The sequence below is a fragment of the Astyanax mexicanus genome, chromosome 12 (genome assembly GCF_023375975.1).
Source record: "Astyanax mexicanus isolate ESR-SI-001 chromosome 12, AstMex3_surface, whole genome shotgun sequence".
NCBI lineage: Eukaryota > Metazoa > Chordata > Actinopteri > Characiformes > Acestrorhamphidae > Astyanax > Astyanax mexicanus.
This window is the reverse complement of record NC_064419.1, coordinates 5,015,931-5,026,247: the sequence shown is the minus strand read 5'-3', so window position 1 is coordinate 5,026,247 and position 10,317 is coordinate 5,015,931. Positions and strand designations below refer to the sequence as shown.

Below are 10,317 nucleotides of genomic sequence, written 5' to 3'. Positions count from 1 at the left end.
GTAGCATCCAGTCAAAAGTTTGGACACGCCCTCTCATTCAATGTTTTCCCTCATTTAATTTATTGTCTACAATTAAGGGACACATACAGAATTATTTGGTGAAGTGTGAAAAAAGTGTTTGGGCCTCCACAATCCCCTGATCTAAACCTGTTTAACTGAGATGGAGCAGAGCGTAAAGGAAACTATTGTTCAGCACCTCCAGGAACTCCTTAAAGATGCTTAGAAAACTATTCCAGGTGACTCTTTCTCATGAAGACACTGAGATTAAGATAAATGTGGTACTTGGAATTATCTAAATTATAAAACATTATTTTTAAAAATATTAAAATATTTGCACTAAAAGTATGTTTTTTGTATTTCTATGTATTTATTTTATTTCTCCCAAATTCCAAACAAATATTGTTATTTAGAGCATTTTGAGCTTTCAGACCTCAAATAATGCAAAGAAAACAAGTTCATATTCATAAAGTTTAAAGAGTTCAGAAATCAATATTTGGTGGAATAACCCTTACACACTGCTTTTGGATAATAAATGTATGCCTTTACTCCTGGTGTAAAAATTCAATCAGTTCAGCTTGGTTTGATCATCAATCTTCCTCTTAATTATATTTCAGAGGTTTTTAATTTGGTAAAATAAAAGAAACTCGTCATTTTTAAGTAGGTTATTATTTTTTTCAGATGTATATATGTAAAAAGACAGTGTGCGAGGTGGAAATGGGCGTTTCTTAGTTTAAAAACCACGCCCATTCTGTCTGTTCAGACCTGTGATTGGCTTCCCATCGGTTGGGCAGTAAGATGGCTTCAGTTTTCAGGCGAATCCGGAGTGCATCAGCAGAAGCAGCGGTAGCAGCGCTGAGGTTGGGGCGGCGGTGAGGAGGAGCAGCAGCCGCCGAGCCTGCGGACGTTTAGCCCGGCCACAGCGGCACACGCAGCCCGGGAGAGCCGCCGGAGGAGCCCGCGGAGCCCAGTGAGTGTCCCGCCGTGATCCGCGCAGTCACTGACCATCCAGCCCTTCTGTAGCCAATGCCGTTCTGCTGTGTGTTGCTGGGTGAGCTTTTCACAGTGAGTGGTGTGTGTGTATACGCGTGTACGTGTGTGTATGTGTGTATACATACGTGTGTGTGTACGCGTGCGTGGTGTCCACGAGCGCACATTCGTCAGTAGGCCTCGTTGCTGGAGGGGAAGGCAATCAAAACACAGGACCCTGGGGTTGGCATGCGTGCATACTAGCCCTGTGTGTGTGTGTATGTGTGTATGTGTGTATGTGTGTGTATGTGTGTGTGTGTGTGTGTGTGTGTGTGTGTGTGTGTGTGTGTCCATGCACGCGCACACACAATGCTCCCACTGTCTCTGCAGCTGGACACCGCTGGGTTGGTTCAGCCAGGCTGCTGCAGCCCCTCAGCCTCTCAGGGCTCATTTCTCTAACTGCCCCTCTGAAGGGCTAAGGTGTGAACGCTGGGGTTTACCCAGGGTAAATACTGGGGTGTATCTGGGGTATATTTGGAGTGGCACTGAGGTAAACACTGGGGTTCACTCAGGTCCTGGGAGCAGTCTGTAAGCACCCCTAGCTACATAATTTTCATCTTCAGCAGCAGTAGTCCCTAAGCTAAAGACATTTTTGATTATGAAATTGCTGCATTTATTAGCTAGTAGTCCAGGCAGTTGGGAAAGTGAATGTTGAAGACTAGTGTGAATGCTTCGGTGTACCTGGGATGACTACTGGGGTGAGAACTGGTTTGAATACTGGGGAATATCTGTAGTGTATGCTAGTTACAATATTGGTGTGAATATTGGAGTTGATTCTGGGGTATATCTGTAGTGAATGCTAGTTAGAATATTAGTGTGAATATTGGAGTAAATGCTAGTTTAAATACTGAGGTAAATGTGTGTTTAAATCCTGGGGTAAATGAATGCTGGGGTGAGCATAGTTGTGAATCTGGGGTGAATACTGCAGTGAATGCTGGGGTAAGCACTGGTGTGAATACTGGGGTATATCTTGGGTGAGAACTGGTGTGAATCTGTGGTGAGAACTTGTGTCAATACTGGGGTGAATCTGCGGAGAACTGGTGTGAAACCTGGGGGTTATATCTGGGTTCGATCCGGGGTCAATGGCAAGGTAAATGCTGGTTTGAATTGTTGGGTAAATATTGGGATTCATGATGGTTTGAATACTGGGGTTTATCTGGGGTGTATGTTGAGTGTGTCTGCAGTAAATGCTGTATTAAATACTAAGGTAAATGCTAGTTTTGATGTTGAATGGAGGTAAATGCTGGTTTAAATACTGAAGTAAATGTTGGAGTGAATGCTGAGGTAAATGCTGGTTTAAATACTGAGGTTAATGTAGTGAATGCTGAGGTAAATGCTGGTTTAAATACTGAGGTAAGTGCTGAGGTGAATGTTGGGGTGAATGCTGAGGTAAATGGTGGAGTGAATACTAGGGTAAATGCTGGTTTAAATACTGAAGTAAATGTTGGAGTGAATGCTGAGGTACATGCTGGTTTAAATACTGTGGTAAATGTTGCGGTGAATGTTGAGGTAAATACTAAGGTAAATGCACGGGTGAATGCTGAGTTAAATACTGGGGTGAATGCTGAGGTGAACGCTGGAGAGAGTATCTGGGGTTCACCCAGGTCCTTGAGGCAGCCTGCAAGCACCCTACAGAAGCAGCAATGTCTCCCTTTTTATGATTATGAAAATGCTGAGTTTATTAGTAATCCATGCAAATGGCTGAGAGCTATCATTGCATTTGCATGCTGATGGGAATTCGCTGATGGGAATTCTCTGCAGGCGGTCATGTTGGCGAGTTTGTGCTGGGTGTCGTTAGTCATTACAGCGACGATTTGATGCAGACAATTAGCGTTTGGCTGTCCAGTCCAGTCCTGAAAATAAACAGTGCAATTGAAAAGCCATAAACACATTATTTCAAGCCGGCAGTAAGTGTGTTTTTATGCGTACGACCATATAAAATACACTGTATTTAGATACACTTTTACAAAATATATGTAGAGATCCTTTGATATTAGTTCATTCTTTACTTTAGGTTTCATCAATTGCTGACACAGATGTGCAAATGCTGATACTGTAAGTATTGCCAGTAGAATAGGACTCTCTGGAACAGATACTTATTAACGTATTGGCTAATGCAAGGCTCAGACATATGATCTAAACAGGAATGCCAGAGCTGTTATCTGGACTTGGGGATGAGTTGGAGGTTAGATGGGTGTTGATAATCCAACATCCTGACCTAGATAAATCATAAATAAAGTCATTTATTTCAATAAGAAAGCAGCCTGAGCTGAAACACTATTTATAACTTTATTGTGAAGTTCAGGGCAGGGCTAAACTGCTCTGAATGGAAAAGTCTTAATGGAAGCAGAATGAAACCAGTATTTCTGTGTTTAAATTAGGCCTGTCAGGATAATATTTGTCTATGATTATGCTTATCATACAGTACATGAAAATTAATTCAGTTATTTTTGCTGACCTCAATATCAGTTGTCAGTTATTTTTCTTTTTTTTTTTTAATTAAAAGATCAAAATAACTTGAATGAGCTGTTAGATTTTGTTGATAATAACATATTAAATTTATTTCATTGCTTGTTAAGAGTAAGCGACAGCATTATTACGCTATTTTATTATCATTTATATCACTGGCATAACATGACTTTAAAATAACAATAATATTGTTTATTGCATTACTTTTCAGGACAAAATATCATACAAACAAAAACTAAAAAAAAAAAAAAAGACCAGAGCATCCGTGCAACACTGGTACACGCTCTTAAGGCTTTTTTTTTATACCTGCACTCTGTAGTCTGGTTAAATTGCACTCTGGTTCATTTTCACATTTGGTGTGATTTTATTGGGCAGGTGTGAATGCAGTAATCACACTCGAATGTGGACTAAAACAGCCTTACTAAGACCTTTGAAAGAAGGTGGTCCAAGTTTTACAACAAACTTGTTAACTGATTCAGACATGAGCAAATCAACTATGGATGTTAAAAAAAATCCCTTAATGATTTTTTTTTATTATTTTATCTGTTTAATGTTCGGTAGGGAAATGAGCAATTATCTGACAGCCAGTGTATTATAAATACAGATGATCCCGATTGTATCCTGCAGATTATCGCATTTATAGGTTTGTCTCCATCTGTCTCGCCAGTCTGTGGTGAGGTATGATGTGTTGTAGTGGGCTACTAGAGCACGATTCACCTCTTATGTAAGGAGGAAACATAAAACACACACACACACACAGCACATTTAATTTAATAGCATTATAGGCTTTCTCTCTCTCATCTCCGCTGATCTTTATATATCTTGTTTCGCTGTGTGTGTGTGTGTTTTTTATGTTTTTAGGAGGAGTCGACCTAATTTAGCTTGACAAGTTGTGATGCAATGTCACGGTGACATCACGGGAGACGGGGTTTCCATAGTGACTGGAGCCTTAATGTGGGAGGTTCCCTTGACTGTTATTATTGTGGTGTGTGTGAGTGTGTGTATAGGACTATTTGTTGTTTTTAAAATGTGTGTGTGTGTTTTAAATGGAAAGACTGTAGCTGTTATTGTTGTGTGGGTGCCTATTTAGCTCCCAGTTACACTGTGTGTGTGTGTGTATGTGTGTGTGTGTGTGTGTGTGTGTGTGTGTGTGTGTGTGTGTGTGTGTGTGTGTGTGTTTTTGAAGGAGAGCGAGAGAAAGCGAGCGAGAGACACTCTGACTGCAGTGATTTTTCACTTTGCTGACTCGGCTGTTGGGTGAGGTAAGCGTGAGGTAGCTACGCCTCGCACGGAAAACACAAGGGCAGTACAATACGATCTGTTTGACTTCTGTACACTGTCACTGCCCAGTGCCCAGTGAATGCACATCATCTCATCTGTGACCTCCAGACTGACCAGTGTCTCTCTTGCTGATGGTCTGTAGAGACGGGGTGAGAATCACAGGGCCTCTCATAATACAATATTATCATGATACGTTGCACGTGATGTAAATATTGAAACAAAGACTATTCTGTACCATACTTTACAGCGTCTGTTTTACTTAAGAGGATAAAATACTCATAAATAAGTGAATACCAGGAATTATGGATTTATTGGTGACAGTTTCACAAAGTTTTCACCGCAGGTTTACCCTATTCACTTGATTAGCATCATCACCTTGTGGAGTAATGAAGCATTAACTGTAGTCTTTTTGACTAGAGCACCTAAGTTTGAATATTTGTCCTGACATATCAATACAATACAATACGTTTTTAAAAAATAATTTTATTTCAAATTTTTATCCCACTTTTTCCCTAATTAACAAGGCCAATTACTCAACCCACTTATTAGGACTCCCCCTATCACAAGTAATGCCCCAACACATCAGGAGGGTGAAGACTAGCACACGCCTCCTCCGATACATTTGAAGTCAGACTCCGCCTCTTTTCCAACTGCTTGTAAAGTCAAACGAGAACCACATAATAATCTACACAGATTTCTTTAGTAAAAATGTTTATTTGGGTGAGTAAAGTGCTTCCGTTTATTTACAGTAAGCTTACATTCCCAATATTTTGTCCAAGTGTGAGCACTAGCTGCTGTAAGCTAATTAATGCCGCCTGACAGCGCTAGACTGAGTGTCCGGTAAGCCAGGGCGCTATGAGCTAGTGGTACATGGCAAACATGAAGACTACAGTCAAAAATACTCACCTCTGAACGACGAAAGAGCTAGCGCTGTGGTTAGCGGCTTATGCTAATAATGCTCCAGCCTCTTGTGCTGGAGAACTAAACTGAAACTCCTGTATAACATTGTACTTCAGTGGAGCGACTTTACTGCTTCTTAATACCTGACTGATTAGAATTTAAACGTAAGGCGCACTGGGTTATAAGCAATTTATGTGCGCCTTATGGTCCAAAACATACGAAATGTATAAGTGTAGTGTCAGACAGACACATTTGAGTGTATTCTGTGGTGAGCAGAATGTTAGCTATCATGCTAGATAAGCGAAGATTTGATGAACTGTGCTAAACATTTTTTAATCATCAGATTGATAGTAGAACATTTACTGTATGAATGACTTAAGCATGTGTTCAGTGTTCACTCAGTCTGTAAACTAATTTAACTCTGTATATGATCCTTTTTTGTTTAAAATAACCCAGAATTTTATGGTAATTTAGCAACTTAATCACAGGTTGTGCACAGTTTACGCAAATCTCTGCATTTGGTAATTCATTATTGCACAGAAATGCTGGTATAACAGTATTAAAAAAGTGGATAAAAAGTCTGGCTAGAATTATCCATGCAAACAGACAAGAAACCACCAAGAAATCACATCCATACTCAGTGTAGGAGGATTCACACACATATCCAATGCAGCCTTCTTTAGCCTTCATAGGACATGGCAAAAGTCATGGGATACAATACTAGCTCCACTTTCAGAGGAAGAGGAAGAAACGTTGAGAGGAACCAGGACTAGAAAGGGGAACTCGTCCTCCTGGGGCCTCCAGCGCATGGCACAACAAAACGCACAGCAAATAAGCTAGAGGAGTTATGAGTTAATGAAGCAATAAAGACAGGCGAGATATGCTTAATTACTCGGCGCTATTCAAATTAACCAAATGAGGCCAACGGCTGACGTCAGGGCTTATCTAACAGGAGCGGGAGTGGGAGTTCAACCATTAAGCCCGTTTTGGCTGTGAGGTTGTTTGTGCACTCTTTAAAATAAAGGTGCTACAAAGGGTCCTTTGAGCGAGGCCACATTGGTGCGTCCACTGTATGGACAAAAGTATTGGGACACCCGCTCATTCAACTGTGCTTCTGGAATCAAGGGTATTATAGGGGGTTTGTCCATGAGAGATCAGGGCAACCAACCCACTCCCCAGCTCAGTACTGAAGTACTGAAGGTAGCACCATCATTTCAGAGAACACAGTTTTACTGCTCCACAGCTCAATCAGGGGTCATACGGTCATAAAAAAAAAAACTGGAAAAGTCACGGAATTTGAAAATAGCCATTTCCAGACCTGGATAAGTTTTGTAAAAATTAAAATACCCAGAAAGTTAAGAAAAAGTAATGGAAATTTGGTTTACAAATATTTGTGGTTCCGTTTATCGATGGAGAAAATCTATTTTGAGCTAACAAATGCGTCAGATCAGAGTTAATTTAGCAATTTCGCCCTACACGATAAAGCTCCCAGGATCTGACGCACATTTTATTATTAAAACATGTGTGTGGGATTCATTTTAAACCTACCATTATCAATTACGATTGTAGTTTTAATTGATTTTTGGTTTTATTGTCCATGTTTTTACTGTTTTAAAAATTGTATGGTCATGAAAGTCATTAAAAAAAATTATGGAAATTCATTGATTAAAAAGCGTATGAACCCTGTCCATTCTGGGGGGTTTTATACCCCTCTATCTCACGCCTGGCATTATGCACACAGATGCCAACAGGTTCATGTTTATCTCAAGCTCTAAAGAGTCCTATTCTAAAAGTGGTTCTTTCATGGAACATCACAGCTTTAATATGGTCATGTGACTGAGATATTCTGTTTTTAGTCTAGCGGTAAATACAGGTGCCTCTATGGTGGTAGAAACTGAAACAAAGGTGTGGCAGGAACTCACGAAAAAAGCCTTAGACTAGACCGGGTGGTCAGGGGCAGCATTTTTTTTGAGTCAACCTCAACTATATCACAGTGGAGTGTAAAAACATAGCAAAATATCTCTATCTATCTATCTATCTATCTATCTATCTATCTATCTATCTATCTATCTATCTATCTATCTATCTATCTATCTTTCTATCTTTCTATCTTTCTATCTATCTTTCTATCTATCTTTCTATCTTTCTATCTATCTTTCTATCTTTCTATCTTTCTATCTATCTCTATCTATCTAGCTATCTATCTGTCTCTCTTTGTCTCTATGTATCTGTCTATCTATCTGTCTATCTAACTGTCTCTCTATCTGTCTCTCTTTGTCTCTATCTATCTATCTATCTGTCTCTCTTTGTCTCTATCTATCTAGCTATCTATCTATCTGTCTATCTAGCTATCTATCTAGCTATCTATCTATCTGTCTATCTATCTGTCTATCTATCTGTCTATCTATCTGTCTCTCTATCTGTCTCTCTGTCTCAACATCTGTCTCAAGATCAACATTTCAGCCTTTATATCAACAACAATATATCATCCAAAAAAAGTTACATTGTCAGTTGGGACCTAATTATAATATATTAAGTACACTGAAAAAGTTATTTTATAAAAGTAACAACTAAACTAAATGAACTAGACTGGACTCTTTGATTATATAAAACTGCTACTTAAAATAAAGTGATTTTGCTTCAGTATTATTCAGCAGCTCATCTTATCTAAACTGAGGGACTGTATTATTTATACAAACACAAACAGATAGATCAGATAGAGAGAGAGGTCAGGATTCATTTTAGTGTTAAGGACCTTTTGGGAAACCCACCTCTGATCGCTATTAACTGATACTCACTGATATAAAAGCATTATCAGACTCTGATTGGTTCTGGGGGAAATCTTGAGTTATATTCTTTAATAAGTACAGTATCGTTCCCCTGCTCCCGCTCTGTAACACACCTGCGCTGCTCAGGTTTGTGTTTTACAGCTGTGGCAGTCAGACCTGACTCAGCTCTGGAAGGATGTGATCATTAGATACTGATGTGACTCAGGTGAATGGAAACGCTGTAGGTGGAATAAATGCTGCTGTAGGCCACTGTGTGAGGTGCTGTAATAGAGATGAGAGGCATCTGCTCGGATGATATTTAAAATACCAGCAATCTGCAGGTAAATCCCCAGCATGGCCAAACCAAATGCTTTACTTCAGTGAGAGGAAGTGACTGAGACTGTCTCATGTCTCACTGTCTTATTGGCTTTCAGTTAACAGCTGTGCTGAACTTGCCAAGAGTTAATTACTTGAATTTCTTGCTTCTTAATGTGTTTGAGAGCATCAGTTGCAGAGTTGTGAAGAGGTAGAGTTGGTATACAGTGAATAGATGTAACCGCATGCATGAAACATCTGGCCTGTGAGGATGTTTGAACTATAATGAGCGATAATTTAAAAAATTTAAATGCTTCTCTGGTGAGCTTTTGTTCACATTCCTCCCCTGTCTCTCTGTCGCGCTTGGTGTGACTTTAGCTTCCGCCCGTTCTCGTTTTTCTCCTTATTTGGGCGTTGTTTTTCCCAGCCGTGTCCCAATTCACTAGCTGGGGCAGCGGTAGTGTATTGTACCATGACCCTGGTGATACGGGTTGGATCCCTCATGAGGAGCGGTGTGTTTTATTTATTTATTTTTCCTTTTTTCTTGGGTTTACCTGCTTTGAATCCAGCTGTTCTGCAATTGGGTTACACTTCATTTTTTTGTGGCCCGCCACGTAATGGCTTGGAAAATAGTCAGTCAAACATAATTGTCAACCCCTGTTCTAATCCATCTTATGGCAAGAAATCCTCAACTAAGCAAATAAGAAAAATACTTTAAGAAATGATGGTCAGTCACTCTGAATGTATCTTCAAGTGCAAAAATTACAAAGACAGTCAAAAATGTTGGGATAAAACTGGCTCACATCAGGACTGCCCCAGGCAAAGAAAGACCAAGAGTTTAAAAACTTTTTTTATTAGCCTTGATTTTGGAAGTAATAGTGAATGAGCAGACTTTTGTCCATATAATATTTTTTTGTGTGCTTTGAATGTAGTGTTTAAGAGATTTATCCTTTTTGACCTGGCTATACTTATATTCTCACTGTTATTTGAGAGTGTTTTGTATGTAGTTTGACTTTGTGTTTTTTTTTTATATTGTTAAACTGGATTGTCACAGTTACATAACCTATACCCATGGCACGCAACGCCAGCAGAACCTTGATTGTTTCATATCAGTCTCCACCACACCCTCCTATAGCTGCAGGGAACCTCTCTAAAGTGTTGTATTGTAGGCCTAGCAGTTCAGGTGTTCCAATGCAGAGAATGCAGCTTGTGGTTTATGCAGCTGTGGGCAATAATAAACTGCATAACTATTTTTTTACTCTGTATTATATTATTTAAATGCTTTTTTATTATTATTTATTTCCCATCTGTCCATATTGTGTCATTACTCTTTTGCTAAGATGGGAGAAAACTGGATTGTCGTATAATAAAGTATGATTTCCTTTCACATCAAAGCAAATCGACTGAAGCTCACTTTTTTCATTAAACCCCACCCCTAAATACTGATTGTCCAATCGTCGATAAAACATATGAGGTAATACAACAAGCACTATAATATCTAGAATATCTCTGTACTTTTTAAAGTTTGATCGGCTATAACATTAAAACCACTGACGGA

At 39.4% G+C, this 10,317-nt stretch overlaps 1 protein-coding gene across 3 annotated transcripts in view; it reads left to right on the top strand.

Moving 5' to 3' along the window:
* The first annotated feature begins 822 nt into the window (after positions 1-822).
* zgc:92140 (uncharacterized protein LOC447854 homolog) overlaps positions 823-10,317 on the top strand; it is a 48,442-nt gene continuing 38,947 nt past the window's right edge. Inside the window, exon 1 of one of the 3 annotated variants that reach the window (XM_022670189.2) lies at positions 823-967. The gene's annotated coding sequence lies outside the window, so the exon portion shown is untranslated. Of the gene's footprint in view, positions 1,063-10,317 lie in introns of all 3 variants that reach the window. The other 2 variants (XM_049485799.1, XM_049485800.1) reach the window with 2 other exon arrangements.